Genomic DNA, 24,197 nt, shown 5'->3' on the forward strand with positions numbered 1-24,197 from the left:
ATGAAAATTGGGCAATTCTGTGATAATTAATGATAAGTGTAATATGACTTTGTACTACTTCTCGCCTATTTTACAATTTAGTCTTATTGTATTTAAATGTCTAATATGAACTCAGTAGTCCTGAAATTCATCCTATTATTAAATGACCGTTGCCAGCGATAATAATAAAAAAAATACATAAAATCAAATATAAAAAATATAATAAAAATATTTAAAAACATAATTTGCTACGCAACCCAGTACGTATTTCCGTGAACAAATCCTTAGATTTCTTTATAACTTCCCGTTATCGCTTACTTTATTTTATAAAATTTTCAATATTTTTTTTACATAACTTGTTATTTTTTGTGATCTTTAATACTCGCATAATTTGCCAATAAGAATCTAAATTAGAAGTAGTTGAGCTACTTATTTCCCAAATTTGCTAACGAACATTGAAGTAAAAGCTTAGTAGTATTTTCTTCATATTAAGGAAAAATTGAAAATATTTTCAAAGTATTAAGAAAAAAGCTAACGTAAACAAAAAAAAACACTAAATATTTTACTTTTTTACCGACAATAAAAAAAATTCTATCGTTTTTGCGCTTTCCACTTTCATTTTTCTTTCTTTTTCATCCCCTTAATTGCTAACATGAAAAGAGTTGTCGTTTTATTTACCAAATAATAAAAGCTATACCAAATAATATGATAAACAACAACTTTATAAATCGTAAGAATCGTAAGAAGAAAAAAAGCGGAAAGGATAAAAAACAGGAAATTTTTATAAAAGGGAAATGGGAAAAATTAAAACAAAGAGTGAAAAAATTTCCCCCAATTTTTTTCCAAATCACTTTTAATTTCAAATACTTTTGTATTGCGAAAAAATTGTACTTTTATTAAATAAAGAGAAAGGAAACTAAAAAAAATGGTAGTTCTTTTTGTTAAATTTCTCTTTCGTTTTTATCCTCAAAAGCATATTAACTAATTGCTATTTAAAAGATCATAATTTACAGAGATTTGAATGAGCCTGTCATAAAGTACTTGATTATAAACGTTCGGACGGTAGGCATAGCTAGTCAATCTAAAACGATAAAATTAATTTCAACTATATATTTACTAGTAATTGTCATGATCTTCTTAATCCTTTCTAACTCAAAGTTTTCCTATTATTTTTATTAAAAATACCAAAATGTCTTCGATGCAACAGAACTTTCCAGATATTGACAATAATTATTATTAAGAAATACCAACAAAAAAAATGTTAAAAATTATAAATACCTTTTAGAAAAGTTTTGCGCACATAATGTTTCATCTTCTTAATTCCAAATGGCAGATAGCATATTTTGAAATACGCAAATTTCGTGAAGTTTTATTTTTTAATATGGAAGTAGTTTATTTTGTGCTTTAAATTAATTTAATAAAAAAAGTGTAAGTACTGCAATGTTCAATAAAAGTTTGTGATCTGGTCAGTAAATTTTAGCTCTAAATTCTAAGAGGAACTTAATTTGTACGTATGTGATTTAACGAGTTTGTATACAATGTAAATTGGAATACCTTCCATACAAAAGCGTATTTTAATCTTCCGCCTGTAAATTTCAATGTAAAATAATGGTAATTTTGACACTGATATAATAAAGAAGTGTATTTGAACCTCATAAAATAAATTTGTTGTAAATTTTTTAGTAATTATATCAATATAAAATCGAAAAAAAATTTAGCATGCTCGTTTGAAATTTTGAAATTTTTAATTTTCACATCCATTTTCAATTTATTTTTCTCTAATCATTTAATTCTTCACAATATAAAATCAAATATAACTCCAACTTAATTCATCCTATATGATGAATTAAGTTGGATAATACCTATCATGAAATTTAAATTGTTTTGAATCATGAAATTTGAATTGTCTTGAGTTTATGATGAAATTTGCGTTTCTAATTCACATTCCGTCAGAGTACTTTAAAAAACCTAGTTTTCAAACTTGAGCTGGTTTTTATTATTAGTACGAAATTTCGTTTTCTATTTTTAAGAGCTTGCGAATAATGTATATCAAGCCTTGCATGGCGACCAAGCGAGTGATTTGTAATCAAAATAATTAATTTTATCTAAAATAGCGATTTTGTAGTTCGAAAATTTTCTGGGCTACATCGCTTTGTTAAATCTCCTAACTTGTCTCATTTTCAATTTCATTGACCTCTCAATCATATGTGAGTCTAACTAGTTTACCTGCTCTGTGTTAAAAACTGCCCACTTTTTATATGTTCAAATAAACTTGTTTTACAATATGCCGATGGTTCCAGAATTTTGTAACTAAGCGTAATGAATATCAAAAAGAAGTGATGAATTATATAAACTCTAAAACGACATAATTTTAATATAAAAGAAAATCCATTGTATATCTTTAATATGTGAGATCATCTATCACCACAAAAGGAAAGAATTTATTTCGAATTGCCAAATAAATATATAAAAAATAAATTTCATTTAATTTTTATTAATTATTCATGATGGGCTTAAAAATTTAAACAAAAAATCTTAAATATGTAACGTGATCTTTTAAAATCGAACTCTAAATCGATTATTTAATATCTTAATTTTATGGTAATTTTATTAAACTTTTTTTAATACAAATTCTATAAATCTAAAAATATTTGAAAAAGTAAAAAAATTAAAACAAAAATCTATCTTTTCCATTTTGAATTTCTGTGTTATATTTTCCCACTCTATATTGAAAATACAGTTTATAAGGTGAAAAATATGGTAACCATAAATTATTTAAAAATGTTTAACATGAATTATAAAGTTTAGTGTCAAGCACAATTTCCAAAAGCGTGGTTTTATAACTAAAGTGGCTCTAAATGTCATTTGCTTTTAATCACTGCTACCTCATTTGTTTTCAAAGTGATTAAAATTTGGGTCTCAATAAAAATTTGATAAAACGGGAAATAATAGAGTTGGCCATGACATGTGATACCGGACAGACATGGAAAAAGTTTTATTTTAAATCGATTCAGAAGTCGACGCAGATCAAAAACATACGTTCGTACCTTCGTATGAGTATAAAAACTATTTGCCGAGAACAAATTTCTTCTTCACCGAAAAATTTGTTAAAATTACGAAAAATGGTAATTTAAAGCCATATGCAGCTCGAGAAAGTTACACAATGTCGTCTTTCATAAAACTGTTCTTAAAATTTATGTACACAAAAACAGATTTAAATTCTATAAAAGAATAATTTATATGGAATAATATGATTACTGATTCATAAAACTTAAAACAAATTGCAAAATTATACATAATCTTAGAAAAATCGATTGAACCTGGGTTCCATGTAGGTCTATAATACTATAATTTTAAAATCTAATAAAAACGCTAAAAATTTATATGGTATTTCATATTTAAATGAATTATAAAAGTCGTAAATTAAATAATATGTGTGGAGGTGACGCGAAATACTTCATTACATGGAGGTACACATATTTTTTTTTCAAAACTAAAATTCAAAACAATCTTTGTTTCATCCTAAAAAAAAGTCCGTTCTATTACGAAAATATTATTTTTTTCGCAGATGTGTTACTAAAATAAATCTGAAATAATCAGCACGTTACTAACCGAATAAAATTACTTTATATCAATTTATTAATTTGGGGAAAATTTCACAATGTGGTATCAAATTTCTACTCGATATGCTGTCAAAAATGTAGTTTTTGATTTTGTTAGAGATTTACACTCCAGAGAGGATAATATTTCATGAATACCTTATGACTATTTTCGTTAATAAAGAGAACTCAATTATTAAATTGCAAAAAAAATCATTTAATTATTTCCTTGAATAAGGCCGAAAATATAAAATTTGGCTCTAGAAAAGGAACTATTACCAAGCTGCGAAAAACTTCATTCTTACTTACAATATATATCAAATTTTATTGTACCGTTCAGATCATTTAAAAAAATACTATTGATTAGAAGGAAGAACCAAAGAATTCTTTTGCCCTGCCTGATTCCTCATAAAAAATTCTTGGAAACATTATGCAACCGTATCTGAAAAATAATAAATTAAAATGTTTTTTATACCCATACGAAAGTATATTCAAAGGGTATACTAAATTTACCTTATCGTTTTTAACGCTAAGAAATAATGGAATACTCAAACACTAATTGAGCTAAGTTTAGCAAATTTTCACAAATGATATATTATAGTAAATGCCAAAACCCTATTTAGGTTATGATTGTGGTACTGGTTCGGGTAGGTACCATACAACTTCCACATTTATTAGGCAATATCTCAGAAAATATAAAAGCTGTTGTATTGAAATTTCACGCAAAAGAATAAATTAGTAGGGCCAATGTGTTTGATAAAAGTCGTTGAAATTGTTTGGCTCCTTCTGAAAGCTGCCGCAAAACTTATTTGGCATTAATTTCTAATAATTAATAATAACAAAAGTTATTTGGCATTATCTCAGAAATTAATTGAATTATAATATAGAAATCTCGTGAAAACAAGTGTATTATTAGGACTGTTATGTGTGATAAAAATGGTTAAAATTTCTTGACGCGTTGTGGTAACTGCCGCACTACTTCAATAGTAGTTTGGCCATAACTTAGAAAATAATAATAAGTACTGAAGTTTTGTACACAAAAAGTACACAGTACTGAAATTTTGCGTAAAGTAATATGATATTATAGCAACTTCATAGTCAGCTATGGCATATTTACTTGCACATAGGATAACAAATTTGTACGGACATGAAAAGGTCATCTCTATTTTTTCTTGTTTTAATTTTATATTTGATTTTCGCTTGTTACTGAAACTGACAATTAAGTCTTCCACTGACATTTTGGAAAACAGACGAAACACATATTATGAAAAACAAATTTTTCTCACATGCAAATTAAATATGAACATTTTACTCATTCACTTTCTTTATATGTAATGAATACAGAAATGATGTATCAATTAGTTTTAGTTAGACCCTTCGTCTTGTATAACAGTTTAACTTTTTCCAAATTTGGTATTCTAGAGCTTCCAAAAACGTTCTACACACATCGCCTGATAGAAGAAAAATTATTATTGTATTAAGATTTATCATATTACAACCAAGTAAGAAATTGTAATCATTCAAGAAAATTATTAAGCGCTTTCGAACGTATTACAACTGTGCCATAAACTAATTGAAAACCATTGAAAAAAATTAAATTCTTTATTTCTAAAAATTTCACCGAAATAAAATTACACCTATTTAAAACTATAAATTCTATTAACGCATCCTCAAAAAAATTCAATTTTCAAAAGTTTGATTATTTCCCTATTGTGCGAAACAACCTTTCCTCTATAAAAAAAATTCATTCCAATTAATTTATTAAAAACTAATTATTATGACTATACCGTAATTTTCCATATTATCAGTTTTTTTTTCTATTTTAAAGCAGCATCACATCACATGTATTTTACTTGTTTTTTTTCCATACATATATTTTAAAAACAATCAGATAAAATTTAGTTGCTAATTTTACAACATCGTCTGTCCGTTCTCTTTTCGCTTTGTCTGACCATACCTATTAAGTAAATTGCATTTCAAAATGCAGCTGTCTTTCCGCTGCATTTGTTGTATTTTAAATATGTACATATAGTATAAAAATTTTGTTTCTAATCACCCACACTTTATTTTCGAACTTGTAATTTTTCGTCCAATCTTTTTTTTAGTACTTTTCTTTAAAAATGTGCTTTAAAAAAGATTTATGCATTTAATTTCTACTTTTTTTTTTTAAACTCAAGAAATTAATTTCTTGGATTCTTTGTTAAAAGAAACATAAAATTTTTTTCTCTTTCTTCTGATTACTTTGTATAGAAATAAATCGTTGTTCATCATATGGGTGTGCATATTTACATACACATATGAAAACGTATTTGTACATATGCATAAAAGAATTAATGAAATCAGGTGCTCAGATAAATTTGCTACTGGAAAAAAATAATTAAAGAAAAAAAATTCTAGTGATTCAGTACATTACCCTATAAACACATCAGAAGTTGAAAGTTCGTTACCCTTCTTTTTCTTTAACATTTCTTAGAACCAAAATTCATACATAAATATTGTATACCTTCCGACTGATGGGACACAACCGGATGAAATGTTAATTATGTGACAGTTTATGAGATTTATTTAAAATTTTTAAAAAATTTAAAACAAGTTCAAAGGAATACACCACAATAAATTTCTAAATTTTACTTATAATTACCTGTAAATTAACTCTACTCTTACCTACGTTTTGATACATCTCATAAATTCTCTTGCAAACTCATATTTTACTAATTTACATAGGTTAAGATAAGTTTTAATCATATTTTGAACGTATTATTAAAATATACTATGTATATACTTACATAATTCGTTGAAATTTCGATCAATTCCGATATTAAATGTACCGCGCGAGAATAAAAAAAATCTGATGTGGTCAGCACATAACCGACCGCATTGTGTATTGTCTAGTTAAATGAAAGTGTTACAGAATATTATAAAAATGTCTGTTAAATACTTCTTTCCAATTTTTAGGACATCAGTAAGTTTATAGTTAACATACCTAGAAAAATGTAAATTTGGCTCTTAGTAGAGTTTCGCTTTGTGCTACCCGAATTCCCTGAAATGCTCGCCAGTTAGTTTCGGTAACAACCAGAACTCAAATATCAAATTTCAAGAAATTCCATCACTTCGTTCCGTAGATATGGTGAAAAATGTAAAATCGACCCGCAGATCAGTTTTTGAGCCCTGATCTTTCCAAAAAATTTACATGTTCATTGTTTTAATACGAGGAATTCAAATATTAAAATTCAATGAAATCGGTTGATTATTTCTCTTTATATACACAAAAATTTATATTTGGCCCGTAGTAAACGTCTACTTGCCGATGCCTGATTTCTTCCAAAACATAGGAATTTTCGCGGACGGTCGAGCTGAGCTTATATAAAAAATTTCAAGTAAATCGGTTGAATATTTTCTTCAAAATGTTCAAATATGTAAAACAGGCCCGCTAAAAAGTCCAGTTCCCGAGGCCTGATATATACAAAAAGTTGATCAATCCGTGCCATGGTGGAAATAAACTAACATACTTATAAAATTTCATCAAAATCGGTTCAGCCGAACTTGAGATACACGCATGCACACACAGACCGACAGATTGCTAAAAATTGTTTATTTACACTTCCCTACTATTGACAAGTACGTTCCCACCGAAAACTCGATATGCAAAATTTGTTGCCATCACATAACCTACCTATTGTTTACACAATACCGGGTAAAAATGAACAAGAATAAAAAAAAAAAATTTAACTTTTTTTCGGTCATCAATTCAAAATCTTAGACCAATCTCATAAAAATCAAAATAGTAGACTTCGAGATCCTTACTATTCACATCTGAACTTTTTTATCATAGAACAAGTTTTAGTTCATGATGTTGTAAAAATTAACATAATCCAAAAATTTTATTCAAAATTGTATTCTTAAGAAATTGATTTCAAGACCTGACAAATTAATCCAACATTATTTTTAAAAATTGTCGCAGGCAATTATAATTATTTTACGTGAGAAGAATTTAATACAGAAAGTTAGAAAAATTTTTCATTAAATTTACGTTATCTAAACTTAATTTAAAGTATAATAAAATATATTTCATGTACAGTTGTAAAATATATGTATGTATATCTGTATATATTTGTTGTATATAATTGTATATTTTTTTAATCTTTTAAAACAGAATCCATTAGAATGATTAAAGTAACTAAAATTAATATGTATTCTCTCTTATAAGAGAACGGCATGACTTTAACCACACCGCATACAAATAATTTTATTTTAGTATTGTTTCGCTAAACAATTATTGTCAACTTTATACGAGTTTTATATAGTAAAAAATAATGAACTTAACAAACGCATATATATGTATGTATACGTATATATCCATACATACATTCGTAATGAATTCTATTAATATCAAATATTACTTTCATTCACTGGTTTTGTATTGCCTCTGGAAAACTCCTGCTTTTTGCTTTTCTCTGATAATTTTGTATTAATAAAACTTTTTCATTTTCTCAATTATCTTATTTTTATCTCATTGATGAGAATACAAAAGCGTTTAATTTTTTTTTGTTTTATTTGTTTAGATAGACATAAAGCGAATATATGTATATACCCATGTCTATACGAGCTGATATAAACATTGGAAATTTTTCCAAAAACTACAAACGATTATTTTATCATCGGGAAATGATGCTTGCTTATTCTGGTGGTTGATTTTAAAAATATACTCTATTTTTTTCTTCTTTGTCTTAACAATTAATAAAGAGAAAATGCATTTGAATTGCTTCTATCAAATTTATTGTACTAAGCATCTTATAACTAAGGTTTAGTTCTTCATTAAAATTAGTTTCATTTATTTATATTTTTTTTAATTTACATTATTTAGTTGCAAAGTTTAACATTCGAGATTCTGCAAACATATATGCGTTCTAACATACTCCGAAAGTGAATTACGTTGAGCACATGTTAGCAAAAATTTTGTAATAAAATCGATATTGAATATTTTACAAGTTTTGAATATCTTAGAAATATTTAAAAAAAACTTAAACTACGCACATTTGAAATTGACGTTACAGTACACACGCTACACGCTATCAAAATTTCGCAGAAATAAATATTATATTATGGCTAAAAAAGACAATCCTCTAAATTGTATAAATCATTATAGTAACTGCCATAAAAATTTGAAAGCTATTCGGTCGTTTTTTAGAAATTGGAAAATTATACACTATAGATAAAAGTCATTGAAGCTTCGCTATACTATTTTCGATAAAACTCATTGAGATTATATGGCTCTTTATAATAGTTACCATCCAATTTCAAAAGTCTTAACTCCTTTTAAAATTTTTTTTCTTCCTCAAACGACAATTCGAGTTACGACATAAATTTCTGGAACCAAAAATATCGTATCTCGAGGACTTAGCGTATTTAAATTCAGTTTGAAGCTCCTGATAAATTGCAATACATTTTGTATAACTAACCTTTTTCTGCATAACAATTTTTTTTTCGAAATTAGAAAAAAATTTTTCTATTTTAATTTGCTACATATGGTAAAGCACATAACTGAAATATTAATTTACATAAAATGATTTCAGTTTCTTTCTTTAAAATTTTAAATTAGACGACATACGGTAATTTTGTTCAAAATATTTTTAAATGCTTGGTTATTGCTGAAGAAAAAAAACATATGCTATTTTTCATTTCAATGGTTTTAAAATATTTTTCTTTTGTTTGCTTTATAACACCAATACTCAAAAACATTATAACCCTAAATATACATGCACATCTATATATTCATGTAAAAATACAAAGTATAATGTTACCACATCTACCACATTTTACTGCATCTACCATATAATTCCGTATCATGTATATGTAACATATGTCACCTGATTTTTCGACCAATCTTTTATGAATGTAACTTTGTGTATATCAATTTTGAAAAACTTTCAATTATTTACCTACATAATATTACAATCTGTGTATGTGCTACATTTATACCTATACAGAATATGTATACACATAATACACTACAAGCATCAATAGATTTTAGAAAAAAAACTAAAATACTATAATATTTGGGTTAAATATTTATTCCACAAAAATTTCCAACTGCAAGTCTTTAGAATATTAAAAATTCTAGGAAAAAAAAATTCAATTTAACTTTTGAACAAAAACTACTTAGAATTTGTTACAATAATTGAGGAAATAAATTTAAAACTTTTGCATCATAAAGATTTCTATACCGGTCTCTATTTTGGGAAAATAAAATCAACTAATTCAATTTTTTATTAAAAAAAATAATAGTTAGTTGATTGCCATAGGGTTAATTTGAAATTTTATAACTCTATTGAATAAATATAATTCTATTGAATCATTGGAATCAATGAAATTTTTTAAACAAAAAAAAACTTTTATTTTCTTAACTCTTTTATTATTTTATTTATACTAGCTTATTTTAGTATCGGATTACATTTATTCATCAATATTATTCAAATGTATAAAACAAAAACTTTTACCAAATCAAACTTTTTATCAGTTTTTAAAAAAAGTTTTGATAAAAGTTCTTATTAGTTTCACTCTGTCCGTTCGTCCGTCCGTTCGTGGACATGTTTACAAAACTTCTACACCCTTGAAAATAGAAAGTTAAATTTCATATGTACATAGATCTTAATTAGAAACTTATTTCCGTAGAAGAAAGTTTTTACCTTTATCCCCTTTAAAAGTTATAGCCCCCCTAAACACTAAAAGTGCCATCATTTTCATTTAGGTATTTTTTGTAACAAAACCACAGTCACTTTTTATATTCTCTAAACGCAGAGAAACTAGCTCTAAAGTAGTGGCTAGCTACCTCTTCAGCGACATAGCATATTTGAACTTTGTAAAACCAAAATGGTTTTTATTCAAATTTTTGATATCGTTTTTGGTTATTAAAGTCTGAAATTTTAGCAGCTTTTAGTGTATTTCTTTAAAAGAAAATTTTTTTCTGCACCGCTACTTGCTCTTAAATTTTTAAAATTTGAATTTTTGGTATCTTATATTTTAGAAACTGCAAGCTTTTCCTAATTTCTGTGAATGCACAAAGCTAACAGAAAATTCAATGCCGTAAAAAAATATAATTATTTACCTTAACTCATGCAATTGACCCTTAAATTCGAGAATTATGTTTATGTCTCTTTCAATTTTTTGTTTGCTTCATCCAATCTTGGAAATAATTTGGAATAATAATTAAAACTAGTATTTTCATTTGTTGAAGGGAAAAGTGTTAATTCATTATTTTAGCTTCCTTCTAACCCTGAAAAAAAGCAATAATCAATATATTATTAAAGAGCTAATTATTGCAGCTATCAGAAAAATTTATGCGAAAAATGAGAAACAATCGCAATATGTCAGTTTTTTGCTGAAACTGATTATTACAACCATGAAAATTCCATCAAAATATTATTCAGTTTTTCTGCTTAAATATCACCATAATTATTTTTTCTGATTAACTCATCAGATATTATTTTATGAAATACATATGAAACAAACTAACAACGTGCTGCTACTCAGGAATATTTTGCTTTATTTCGAATCAATTCTTCTTAGAAAATACTTAGAATAAAAAAAACTTCGAATAAGAATCAAAAGAAAAAAATTTGCATTTTGCACCAAAAATTTAATAATAAAAAATGTTAATTAAAAATTAAAAATTTGTAATTTGCTGTAATTAGCGCCTAAGAGAAGATTGTAAATATTCTTATTATTAGACAATAACTTTTCAATCAAACAAAAGCGTTCTCAAAATGAAATGTGCTACTGTACTAACCAATGGGTTGATCTGAATTTATTACAAAAAATTTAAAATTACAAATGTACTTGTTATTAAGAAATTAAATATTTAATTTAGTTTCTTACATCCTGGGAAATTTATTTATATTTTAAAATGAAATTACTTATATTTTGTATGTTTATTGGTTATACTCGTATAACAATATATACGAATGAAAATTTTGTAAAAACTTAAAAGAATGTTAATTGAAATCTATTTGAATACCTTTATCCCCTTTAAAAGTTATAGCCCCCCTAAACACTAAAATTTTTAATTTTTAATTAACATTTTTTATTATTAAATTTTTGGTGCAAAATGCAAAATTATTTTCAATAATACAACAAAAAAAATAATATATTTTTAATTTTTTAATGCATGTATTTCGGTTACTATTTTGTCACAACTAGTTATGTAAAAATTTGAATATTATTCTTCAAAATTGAAATAAAAATTTGCTTTATTTTCCAAAAAAGAGATCTAAAAAATTTTAGAATAGTAAAACAATTTTTTTTTTCGCGAAAACATACGTGTACATAAATATAATGATGAAAACAGTAAAAAGTTTTGATATTAATTTCATCATAACAATTACTTGTATTTTTTATAAAAGTCACCAGAAGTTGCTTTGCTTCAAATTAAAAGTCATTGAGAACTTGTTAACTAAAAATTCCTTAAAATAAATTTTTATTCGAATGCCACAGAACAAAAGTTTAAAAATTTCTTTATTTCTCATATTCCAGCAACAACCATATTATTAGAAATAGAATTCCACCATTTTGGAATACGTTAGTTGAAATTCAAATTGTTCTGAATTTGATCGTGTATAAAATTAATTTTTTTCATTTCACTTTGCAATTTGAATCATTTTTTGAATATTTACAAGTGATCCAGTTAACTATCCAAAAAAAGCTATTTCTCTCAAAATCTAATTAAGTTTGCACAAAAATAAAGTTAATCAAAATTCGTACATTGAGAAATTTTTTGAATTTGTTTTTTTAATAAAAAAGCAGGGCATTATGTTTCTCTTTACAATTATCAATTTTACAAATCATAACGATATTCCAAGGATTATTAACAAAAAATATTAAAGTAGAGCCATGTCCATTCAAAATTAATCTTGAATATTTAATGAGTGAGTTGTTCAATTTTTTCTTCCATAAAATAGCATAAAAATCATGAATTGACATTTAGAATATTCTTTAGAGTTACATCCATTATGCTGGGCGTAGGATGATTGAAGAACAAATTTTTCAAGGATAAATTTCAATTACAATTCTATAATTGAAATGTTAGAGCACTTTTACCAAAATTTTTGAGTTAAAATTTTTATTTAAAAATTCAATAAATTTCAAATAAAAACCCATGGTTTAACTGTTTAAAAAGCTTTAATAATAAAAATCATATTAACCACTGAGTAACGAATTTTATCAACATTAACATTATGAAAAAATCAATCAAAAAACGATATTTTTCTTGATAGTTTTGTGATCACACCCTAAATCTTACCTTGCGAAATATTATCAATTTATGTATGTATATGTAAAGCGAAAATTAAAAATCGTAAGTAGAAACAAAATATGTTTTGCACAACAAACAATTTTTACAGATTACACAAGAAACTGAATCTTGAATTTTTCAAAAATAATAAAAATTAATTATAGTTTAGACTAACAAAACTTTAAAATATCATTATTTACCCGTTGAAGGTTTTTTAATTGAAAAGGTTAAAGCTTATGTTGCTTGAGGGCAAAATACACAATGCCTATTCAATAATAATAGAATATAAAACTAAGTCAGTGTGACGATTATTGAATATGTCAGAAAAATTCGCAGAAAAAATCACCAACTTTGATCATTTTTTAATTTATGGGAAATTTGAAAGAAAATTGCAAGCACAAAACATTATTTTATTTCGCAAATGAATTTCCTAATTATGAAATTTGCCTTAAATACAAAAATTACATGTTAATTTAAAATTAGACCTTTCAACCAGTCATTTTGAGTGGTTATTCTAATAGTTTGCAGGAATTTTTATTTAAATTTTACAAAATATCGAACGGAAACACTATGAATTTTTTTAAATGGAAGTATTAAGCTGAAGTTACCGAAATTTTTTTTTCATAATTTGACAGACATAAACACATTTTTCTTTGATCGTTTACGCAGTCCCCCTGTAATTATCAAACGAATTACAAATTCAGTCAGTCTTAAGTTAGAACATAATTTACAGGAAAGCTCTAAAATTCGAAATTATAAAAGAAACATGAAATGTTTCTTAATTCTTTTGTGAACAAATTTTAATTTTAAACTTTTATCAGACATTTGAAATTTCCAGTTTTATTTAACATATATGATTAAGTGCAATTTCGTTTTTTCTGGAACATTGTAATATTCGATACGCTATATAAAATCTTAAAATAAAATCTTAATATAAAATTTGATATTGGCTATAGAAAAACTTGAGGTGAAAATTTTACACGTATGCCAAAGTAAAAGTAACTATCATATTTAATAAAAAAAATCTATTGAACTAGTTCACTATTAGTAGAATTACTAAGTTGTTGTAAATAAAATTTTTGCTATACTTAAACACTTTACTTATAATAAAGTTATAACACAAAAATTACGTATCATTTCCGTTACAAGCAAATCATAAGGTTAGCAATATTTAAAATATTAAACTTATTGTATATCCAAGCACTTATAATTGACTGTAAATTATAGGGCTTCTTAACATATATATTTCGCTCTAATTATGAAAGTTTAAAAAAATAATAACATCACAAAATCATTATGATTGAAAACAGCTTTACTTCATTTCACTATTATTAGGAATATCATTTCTCTCATATGACCTTCATAATTTAAATACACCTATGAATTCAATTCTTTTACTTAGAAAAAATAATTAAGATATGCAGAAATTAACAAAATTTATATATATAATTCATTATTTTGAAAAATCATGCGGAAATAAAACAAGTTTGAAGAAATCCAATGACGTTTGAAACTGTGCACTATTCTTACTATAATTACGTTGCATGTATAAAATCCGAATTCATTAGCTTAAAAACCATAAAAATTTCCTTTAAAAATTTTTATGATAAAAAAATGTAAAGCAACCTTTTCAATTTGTACTATAATTTCTCAGTCTTAAAAAATTTAATCTTGGTTGTATGAAGTTTTAACTAAGTTATGTCTTAAATTTTAGTATTCCATCAAGAACCAAAAAGTCATTACGCAAACAGATAACCTGCAACCTCTATCTTTTAATATCGCCGAAAACTTTTCTTTTATTTCAATTGGCCTAAAAAACAAATAGCAAACAACCATTGCATTTTTAATGGAAAGAAAGTTGCTGTAATTTTATCAGAGACAAACTGACATACCGTCGCTTCATCAGTATCGTCGTTGCCAAATTCACAAAAAACAGAAACAGTTTCAGAGTTTTTTCTGGCATCAGTATACGACCGTGGAAAGCGATTAAGGAAGACCATTTTGTAACAGAGTTTTTCGTTTAATTTTCTTTCCAATTCCTTCCATTTAATAGTCTTTCTCGGCTTGATTTTGGAATTTTATATGATACGACAGTATGACTTAGCATCGACGATACTTCATTTGGTACGACTTTATTTAATTTAATACTTGAACATTCCAAATATTCTCAATGAAATAAAATGACCAAGCTGAAAGATAATCCGTATGATGTTGGGAGGTTTTAATCAATACCGTAATAACTTTTTTTTTTAACTTAATTTCCATTAAAGAAACAAACAATGTTAAACAAATCACAACCAAGATTTTAATTTTAATGTACAAACATATTCGTGTATGTATTAATGTACACATAAACCACACACTTATAAAACCGGAATAAATTTCTAAAATTACTGTTTGTATTTTAGCATGAAATTCGATATGTTTTCAATAAAAATACCTATAATAAGAATTTCTCAAAGTTAAAAAGCAAAAAAAACTATAAAATAAAACAAAAATTTAAAAAAAAAATAAATCACTTTCTTTGATTTTGGGATCGAAAAATCAAAGAAAAGATACAATTTTTCATTTTTTGTGTTATACACTTAACATCCACACTTACATACATAAGACCTATGCATCTACAGGTACTATGAAATTGTAAATATTTTAAGCAACTCATCATCATTTCTTTCTTTCTCTTTTCAGATCATTCGAATCAGCCTTTAATTTCTGAAAGGAAATGAAATAAGAACGAAACTGGTACGAAAAGAAAAGAAAAAAAAACGCGCGTCATTGAATTTTTCTATTATTGGATGAGTAGTTTAAATCGGAGATGGTCAGCATTATATTGGATCTACATTAATATACGAACATACATATAAGAACAAAACAACTATAGTAAAATACATTGATAGCGATCTAGATCTATTTTGAGTCTCATATTTATTGTTATACTATTCCAATTCAACAATTTTACCATTCAAAATGGAATCGTGAGATTTGAAAAAGAATAAAAAAAAGGTAGGTTTTATTCATGATTAAAAAAAATTTTAGTAGTCATGTGTGCATACAAGAAGTAAGTAAGGTAAATTGTAAAAAATAACGGTACTGTTTGAATGTATAAATGTTTACTTAAGATTTTTTATGTGTTATTAATCAGAGATTATATTTAATTTTATGATAATCAGTACACGTTTTACTTATTTTGTGCACATATAGTGAATGACAAAATATTTAAAAATTGGTTACAATATTTGTAGATCAAATTGAAGCCCTACTTCAAGTTCAAATGACATTTTCTTATTGAATTTTTTTAGCCTGGGTTATGAACAGCTTGAATGCACTTACAGATAATTGCGCGCTACTCTTCATTATATAAACACGACTGAGCGAATTTGACTTTCAATTGAGCGAAAAACGTTTTTTTTTTAATTAAGAACGACCAAATATGAACTTTAAAGTATGTTGCCATTCGCAACACAAATCTTTACTAAATTATTTTCTTTAATAAATAAAATTTTGTACCAGTATTCGTTTATCTAACCGCTACTTTTCTAGCTTATGATAATTTGCGTGCTTTTAAAACTACATTGGCATTTCTTAATTCAAACTGTAAATTTATTCAAAACAAAAATTTCGAAATTGGCTACACTGCCAAAACTGTTTTTGTCCGTCAAAACAACAGTTTTCCTCAATATGGCGAGAGAAATGTTCGTAAATTTGTTTTAAAGATTAAAAAATAAAAGTTCCATTCGATTCAAAAAGTGCCAATAGTTTTTGTAGCAATTTAAAATTTAAAATTTCATGAATAATGAAAACTTATTCTAAAATTTTCAACATCTTTAAACTGTCTATTATATGCTATTTTTTAAATAACCAAACAACCAACAATAAAGAAAAAAAACTGCCCTTTTGCCTAATATTTCTGAAAATGCTGACAGTAAATTCTTGTTAAACTAGCATATTGTGTCGGAAATTACTACTTTTTCAAACACACTTTCATAACACCATCAGAAAACTGGCTTGCTTATTCCCGCAAACAAGCCAATTTAAACCGAATTAAAGCTACACAACTTAAGAATTACAAATTACACAGAAACGAATTAAACAAAATATGTAGAAACGTATACTCGTAAAATTTAATTTTTTCAGAAACTCCTAGTTTTTAAAATGATGTACATATACACAAAGAACAAAACACCTGTTGCATATTTAAAGTAAGATATAAAAAATTGATTGATTTGAAGCTCATACTATAACAAATTTTCTTCATGACGTCTTGTTTTCTGTTTCAATTTATATTGTGGTTGCTATTAATTTAAAATCATGTTTATTATATTTCAACTATTAACAAAATTGTTCCATTTCTTACCATACTTTCTTTCAATTCCTACACTATTTATTTTATTGAAAGCTGAAATTAGTTTGATTTTTTAAACTCATTTTTGTAGGTGTGTTCTTATTCCTATTCAACTTATATATTAGCCAGCAGGTGTTTTGATTGAAATTTTTAGAAAAAAGAAAAAAAAATTCATTTCTTTCAATACAAGAGGCGCTCCATTGTTATGAGGTTTTTAAGTTAAAAAAGAGAAAGAAAAAAATTTATTTTTGGTTTCGTTACAAACCGTGTTCCAAATTACATGCAATATAAAATAATGAAAATTAAAACACTTTATCGTGTTTAACTTTTATTTCTTTAATTTTTTAATTATATACATTTTTTGACAATTAAGAGTCACGATAATTCGAAGTAAGTTAACCAATTTTAAAAGGTTCTTTTGTTTAACCTAAGATATGAGATTTTTAAATTGCTTACAATATTTTTGTTATTCATAAAAATAATTATAAATTAGATATGCGCTTACATTGTGGATAAAATTAATAACAATGAAACAAGTGATAATGTAAAAGTAAAAAAAACTATAATGATTTTTCATTTCAAATTTTAGATTGCAGTTGATTTAAAATTTCTTTACATCGCCTATACAACAATAAAAGAAAGAAACAATTATATTAAATAAACACTCTTTTAAATCCAAAGACTTCAATAAAATAGGAATGACTTTATATTAAAAATTTTTTGAACCAAGCGATTAGTTTTCAATTTATTTTTTCGTTAAAATTTATTGGAATGTTCGATAGTTTCGTACCGAAATTATTCATGGAACAATTTTAACAGAAAAACAATTTCTTTTAAAATATTAAATTAATTATATGCTTGTTTTTTATGACAAAAACTCTTTCAATTTAACAAACATTACATTCAATAAAAATTTTATAAATGCGTTAACAGAATGCGTAAACAGAATATTCACTCTTATCCGCCCTTACGTTATATAATTAATTTTTTAGTACAATCTGTCTTTAGTATCCAAAATCAGAACTTGCAACGCCATACCGAAAATTATACAAAATCATTACGACGTACATATTTTTAAATAAAATACTGCTTTTTCGTACAAATTTTGATTTAAGTGTGTATAGATGTTATTTTTACCTTTATGTGATATATTTGAACATACATACTTAAATATTGTATATATTCAATTTCAATAAAATATTTTCCTATACAATATACCCTATATCTTATATAAAATCAAAATTCATACACATAAGTTCAATTTAAGTTTTCATGCAATGCATGAATTAATTCACATGATGTGCATACTCGCTTAATGTGTGTCTAGCGTTGTACATGCAAATTACGACAAAAAAATGTATAACAATATGTATTTTGCGAGCTGAGAACAAAACAAAAACATGATTGTGTACTTCATCTGTTTTCGTATTTTGTTATTTTTAAGTGAAAAAAAAAATTTCATTGCGTATCACATATTTTCCATGAATGTACAAAATTGAGTCGTAAACGACAAGCTCATTCGATATTCAAAATATTTCCCGATACTTTGAGAATAAATGAAAAACTGCAACTGAAAAATGCCACATCTGATTTTAAATGAAATGTGCGATACACAAACATGTTATAAAATAAGCGTTTTTACTCCCTTGCGTACAATAACTGCCATTTGATACTCAAATAATTTTAAAACTAATTCCAATGTGATTTTGGCTTCAAATATCTTAAATCATTACATAAACATTTTATAATGGAAAATACGATTAATGCAAAAACATATTATCCGTTCTCTACATTGATTTAAAAAAAAAAACGTTCAATTTTATTATTTTAATCAATTTAATTTTTTTGACAACCCCAGTATATTTTTAAACACTTTTGCAATAAGTTTTCTAAAAATTTTAACTAAATTTTGACAAAACTATATTTTATTGTGTGTAGAAAGAAAAGTGGAAATAATCGTAAAAGTTATTTTTCCTTTTTGTTATAATTTTTTTTTCCTTAATACCTGCATACATACACATTGTATTTCATTATGGGTTGGTAAAAAAACAGGAAACTCAGATAACTCATTCTATTATACTTGTAGTTACCAATTTATTTTTTTTATTTTTTATTATTCCGCCATCCTTTCAAAACTTTGGAAGGTATTATTCTCATCTCAAAATGTGAAATCTTTATATTAAAAGAGTCTATAAAAGTCTTAAAGTTTTCGAAATAAAACTTTTTACCCCAATTTTATTTTTTCAAAAAAAAAAAAGAATAAAAAACATTTTTTATGTGCAATGGAGGAAATTTTAACTTTTCTTTAGTATTTATTTTTGTCATTGATTTTCTACTTTTTTACATTTATTCAATTTATTCTGTACATCTACATGTTGTATGTGGAATAAAATTTGTAAGATGGATGCATGTTGTATGTGACAAGCATATTTGAATTTTAGGTATCGCGAATTTCATTGAAGTTTTATTTTTCAACTTAGTTTCATATTTAAGTTTGTGTTATACATGGAAAAGTTAACAAATTTCGGTAAATAATTTTTGAAATTTATTTAAGTTTTTATATTCTTAAAATTTTAACGAATTGGAAGACGTAGATACAAAACATAAAATTTACTCTATCACTGACACGTTTTTCTATATAGAATAATCAGAATATAAGGTTAACTGTTATATTTTTCCTAAAAAATAATACTAAGAAACTTTATGTCGAATTGATTATTTCCTTAATATAACGTGTATATGCAAATACAAAATGTGCTTAATAAATATGATAAAGTTGGGTCAAACCAATGGTTTGTATTGTAGCACTTTTCCCTTCAACAAGTGAAAATTCTGCTTTTAAATACAGTCTATGTATCCTATCACGCTATTAAAATTATTTTCATTCATATACAAAACTATTTCTAGGATTGCATATATTTAGAATCTACGGCAGGCTAGTCACCTACCTAGTTAAACTCTATGACGCTATGAAACTATTGCATGAGAAATCATGCACTAGCCCTATGCTCCTTCTAGGAGTGAACAAAGGAAACAAAAAAAAACAAAAAAAAAAAATATATTTAGAATGATGCATACATGTAGTCTTTGAAATTAAGCGAAAATTAATATAAAGAGGGGTTAACACAATGCTCGATTTTAAGGGTTAATTGTATGAGTAAAGAAAAATAATTATATTTTTTAATGCCATGGAATTTACCGTTAGCTTTTTGCGTTTATAGAAATTTGAAAAAGCTTGCGGTTTCGGAAATATAAGGTATCAAAAATTCAAATTTTACAAATTTCAAAAGGCGATAACTTGAGAGCGTGTGGAGATGGAAAAAAATTTTCTTTCAAAAAAATGAACAATTTGTTAATGTCTAAAAGCCGCTAAAATTTCAAGCTTCTACAGACTGGGGTCTAGAAGAAAAGCGGCATCAAATATTTGGAAAAAAAGGACTTTAGATAACGGTAAATTTGAACGGTCATTTTGTTTTTCTAAAGTTTTACTATAGTATACCGCGCTGGGGGAAGCAGGCCACTGCCTTCCCGCGTTTGCAAAATTTCGAAAATGCAAAACCCTTCAAAAAATTTTTTGGAAAAGTGCTAAAAAACCCTTATTTTTATCAAAAATGTAAATAAATTTTCAAGAATACATAAAACGTGATCACATTCTAACTTTTATAAAATGAAACAAGTGTACATATTTATGGTTTGCAAGTATATGCTGCTCGTATTGCTTTTTTGTCAAGTTCCATCACTTTTCATGCAGTTTCGCTTTTTTCGGGAACAGTGTATACTAGAATTTGATTTCATAGGATATTTGTTAGGAATTCATATATAGCTAAGGAAAAATGTATTGTGAGAAAAACAAAAATTACTAAAAATACATTGAGCTTTCATTCAGTTTGAAAAATCTTTAGAAAATGTGTAAAGTTTCATTTATAAAATTGCAGTCTTTTTTAATTAAAAATGAAAATTAAGGATTTAAATGAAAACTTTAATTAATTAAATTATGTTAAAAGTTTTTTATATTTTTCGATGCAAAACCACATTATTTATTTGTTTTTCCTTTTTTTTTAATTTTTAATTTAAAAAGTTTTTGCTGTAAATTTAATTAGAGTTTGACACATATAACGAAATCACAAATTTTCAACTGAAAATTTAAAACTAAAATAAAATAAATAAAATATGAAAATCTTTCTGTACTATGAAAATCTTTCTGTACTATGAAAATCTTTCTGGTATAATATTAAAGTTCAGCAGCAAAAAAAAAATAAATCGCGCAAAATTAATACTTAGGTTTTATTTATTTAATATAAAATTCAAATACTAACAAGTAAAAACGTTTCAGTCGGTATGAAACCGATTGAATTATACCCTGCACCTTTCATTGTTGTATAGCAATTACTTAAACCTGTGAAACCATTCTATAGCAACTTCACGGATATGTCTGATCTATAACTGAACACACAAGTTTCGTGAATCTGACTTTATTATTTTTCCAAATATTTAAAATAAGCTTTTGGGGCTGTATGGCAAGTACCCGAACCTGTCAAGCAATTCCACTAAAACTTCACAAATATATCTGATCTATAATCGGACACACAACTGCCAAGTTTCATGAATCTGACTTTATTATTTTTCCAAATATTTAAAATTAGCTTATGGAGTTGTATGGCAGGTACCCGAACCTGTCAAGCAATTCCACCAAAACTTCGGAAATATATTTGACCTTTAATTGGACACATGACTGCCAAGTTTCATGAATCTGACTTTATTATTTTGCCGAATATAAAAAATTTGCTGTTGGAGTTGTATGGCAGCCACCCGAACCGGTGCGGCTATCCCATTATAATTTTTAGAGCATTTGTAGAATATAATTGGACACATGTATACAAAATTTTATATTTGTACCTTTATTAGTTTTTGAAATAATTAAAATAAACTCTTGGAGTTGTATGGCAGCTACCCGAACCCGTTGTCCGAATTGGTCCAATAACAATAGGGTTGGTCCTTGGCACAAAAGAAGCAACTTGTGAAAGTTTGGTGTCGATTGCATTATTCGTTTTTGAGTTATCGTGCGATCGGACGGACGGACGGACATGTCTAAATCAACGCAGAATTTTACACTGAGCAAGAATATATATATATGTCCATACCGCAGATGACTCCTTCAAGTAGTTACAAACTCCATACCAAAGTTAATATACCCTTCACGAAGTGCAGGGTATAAAAATAATCTTGATATTTTTAAATCCCAGCGACCAAAATTTAACCCATTTTTGCAACTTTTGCTTGCAAAAGTATTGATTTTTAAATATAAAAGAAACTGTATTGCATTATATTGTTATACTAAAAATATTACAGAGAAATGATAAAATTTTAATAATTTTAATAAGTCGATCCGAACTCGTTCTTCCCCATACCGAAAATTATATAATTTATAAGAAAACTTTTAACTAAATTATAAAACTTGAAATTTTCACTTGAAATATTTTATCGTATTACGATAATTTCTTTACTATTTTGTAAATATTTTAGGATATGTTTAACAGATTAGTTAAAATTATAATATGTAAATGACAATCAAATGGCTAATATTAGATACTATATACAATACAATTGATTTTAACCCTCTAAACTACAATAAAACAATATAGGATTGCCATGATTACCATGATCTAAGCATTGAAATTAATTATTGCTATTATTATTATAACCACTTAACTAATTTCAAAGCAAATCTATTTTGTTTCAAATAAAATAAGAGAAAAATGGACCTTGTACAAATTACGGCTATAGTTATAATACACACATAACCTACATATTGTAAGGTAAAAAAATACTCTTCTTTTCCAAATTAATTACTTTTCAAATAGTCTTTACATACCTAAGTGAGTATAACAAGTTTTATTTTATATTTATACATACTTACTTCGAAAAAGAAACTTTCTTCAAAACCAAAGTCTATAAAACAATAAAATACAAATACACGGTATAGGCATAAATTTTTTATTTTCTCACGAAATCGTAACAAATTTTTATTATAACTTCAATTATAATTTATTTCTTTGCGTCATAATAAACAATAAAAGTATTGTTATACTTTTTTGATACTGAAAATAACTTGATTTATTTTGACATTGGATCGCATCTCACTTAACGGCATTTATGTATTCTACACCGTATTACCGTTTATTCGTAGTATATATGTTCAATTTCATAGTATTTGTGTATAGCTGAGATGAAAAAGTGCTTCGCATAGAAATGAAAAATTGTTTTATATCACGTAGTTAAGGCGCACATATAAAATGTCATTTTTCTTTTTAGCTATCATTTTTATTACCTTTAATTTTATTCAAAGCTCTTCTACAATTTTTCTTTTTTTCTTATTTGTTTTTTTAATTTTAAAGAATGTAGAAAACGCATATATAAAACAGTAATCCTCAAGGATATATCATGTAAGTAAGTTTTTATACATATAGATTTTTACAACTTGCATACTTACCAATCCATATTACGAGTATATTTAGAATTTGCTGGTAAAAGTTTTCTTTAAGAGTTATATTTTTCATGTCTTATTCGTGTAAGTTGTGCCTAAGTGGATGACAGTAAAATAAAAGAAAAAAATTTTTTATAGGCATAAGTTTGGATCTTCAGGCCGTAAATATGATTGAAAATTCACCTGAAATATACTGTTACAATATTTTGCAAAAAATATTTCTATTCAAAATTAAAATTAACGAAACTAAAAAAAAAATGAGTGTTAGAAAAGACTGTAAGAAACAATATTTATTCATATGAAATTGAATTCACTGAAAGTGTATTAATGACTCAACCATCCTCACTGATTATATCCTCACTGAAATTTTATTTTAATTGGACTTAGGTGCATATTTTAATTATTATAATTATAAAATTTTTTAATTTTTTTAATTTTTTGGTTCGCTTAAGGTGATTACTTGTGACTTCAATATATTTCATATTTCACAAAGCTGTAAATCTCCGG

The 24,197-nt window shown here is 25.8% G+C and overlaps 1 protein-coding gene across 1 annotated transcript in view; it reads left to right on the forward strand.

Annotated features, from left to right (window-relative positions):
• The first annotated feature begins 15,556 nt into the window (after nt 1-15,556).
• The window catches only part of LOC129611258 (protocadherin-like wing polarity protein stan), a 43,898-nt gene continuing 35,257 nt past the window's right edge, over nt 15,557-24,197 (forward strand). Inside the window, exon 1 of the mRNA XM_055524318.1 lies at nt 15,557-15,867. The gene's annotated coding sequence lies outside the window, so the exon portion shown is untranslated. The remainder of the gene's footprint in view (nt 15,868-24,197) is intronic.

Source organism: Condylostylus longicornis, unplaced genomic scaffold (assembly GCF_029603195.1).
Source record: "Condylostylus longicornis isolate FDR11 unplaced genomic scaffold, ASM2960319v2 ptg000048l, whole genome shotgun sequence".
Lineage (NCBI taxonomy): Eukaryota > Metazoa > Arthropoda > Insecta > Diptera > Dolichopodidae > Condylostylus > Condylostylus longicornis.